Source organism: Elephantulus edwardii, unplaced genomic scaffold (genome assembly GCF_000299155.1).
Source record: "Elephantulus edwardii isolate Elephantulus edwardi_28Jun2011 unplaced genomic scaffold, EleEdw1.0 scaffold00209, whole genome shotgun sequence".
NCBI classification, from domain to species: Eukaryota; Metazoa; Chordata; class Mammalia; order Macroscelidea; family Macroscelididae; genus Elephantulus; species Elephantulus edwardii.
Window position 1 is genome coordinate 1,170,133 of NW_006399959.1, and position 1,602 is coordinate 1,171,734.

At 45.8% G+C, this 1,602-nt stretch overlaps 1 pseudogene; it reads right to left on the minus strand.

The window, feature by feature from the left end:
• Positions 1–270: 270 nt before the first annotated feature.
• On the minus strand, positions 271–1,263 carry LOC102866681 (annotated as a pseudogene).
• Positions 1,264–1,602: the final 339 nt, after the last annotated feature.

A 1,602-nucleotide genomic window follows, 5' to 3' on the forward strand; every position in this document is an offset into this window, starting at 1 on the left:
AGTAAGGTTAAGTGAGAAATATATTTGTTGTGATGTAGTTCCTTCCCCTTCCCCCCTTTTGCTGAGTACAGTGTACTTTATTGATGGTACATAACAAGATAGGCTCTCTAAGCCCCTCTTTTTCTCAGTGCTATTGGATGAAAACTGACAAGGATGTGTGATTCTCAGTGTGTGTGGGTGGGAGGATTGAGTTGGGGCAAGGGCTCTGCAGCAGCTAAAGGTCTCTCTTTCTTCCAGTTTTATTGCTGGGGCTGGTGGTCCAAGGGACTCTTATTCTTTGGAAATCATGTGAACCATCAGGTTGATGACCCTGTTGTGGTAGCCAAATTCATTGTCATACCACGAAATGAGTTTGACAAACTGGTTGTTCAGGGCAATGCCAGCCCCAGCATCAAAGGTGGAAGAGTGGAAGTCACTGTTAAAGTCACAGGAGACAACCTGATTTTCAGTGTATCCCAGGATGCCCTTGAGGGACCCTTCTTATGCCTGCTTTATTACTTTCTTGATGTCATCGTATTTGGTGGCTTTCTCCAGACGGCAGGTCAAATTTACGACTGACACATTGGGGATGGGGATATGGAAAGTCATGCCAGTAAGTTTCCCATTTAGGTTAGGGATGACCATGCCCACACCTTGGCAGCGCCAGTAGATGCAAGGATGATGCTCTGGGCTGCTACACGGCCATCACGCCACAGCTTTCCAGAGGGGCCATTCACAGTCTTCTGGGTGACAGTGATGGCATGGACTGTGGTCATGAGTCCTTCTATGATGGCAGAGTTGTCATGGATGACCTTGACTAGGGGGGACCAAATAGTTGGTGGTGCAGGAGGCATTGCTGACAATCTTGAGAGAGTTGTCATACTTCTCATGGTTCACATCCATCAGAAACATGGAGGCATTGGCAGAAGGAGCAGAGATGATTACCTATTTGACTCCACCCCTCGAGCCCCAGCCTTTCTCAAGGTTGTAAAGACACCCGTGGACTCCACAACATATTCAGCACCAGCATCACCCCACTTGATGTTGGCTGGATCTCACTCTTGAAAGATAGTGATGGCTTTCCCATTGATGACCAGGTTCCCATTCTCAGCCTTGACAATGACATTGAACTTGGCATGGGTGAAATCATACTAGACTATAAAGACCATGTAATTGAGGTCAATGAAGGGGTCATTGATGGCCATCCACTTTGTCAGAGTTAAAAGCAGCCCTGGTGACCAGGTATTCAAAGTGACCAAATCCTTTTACTCCAGCCTTCATCATCATGTCTCAGGGATATGGCTGAAGCTGCATGAGAAGAGAGGGCAATCTGTTGATAGATGATGAATGGAAAAGCCTATTTCTATATTCTTATAGATGCAGGAATAGATTTCATTTGCCCCGCCCCCCCAGTGACTGCCTCCTCTTTCTGTCCCTGTACAGGAAATGCCAGTCAGGAGGGCAGTATAATGCCAAGTGTGAATGTGCTGCCTATGGCCAAGTGATTGAGGTGGTGTCAGTCAGTGAACATAACAATGAATAGCCAATTGTCAGGCAGCACTTAGAAATGTTGGGTGTAGTTTTTTTTTTTCTTCTTCTTTTTTTTTTCTATAATTATATTTT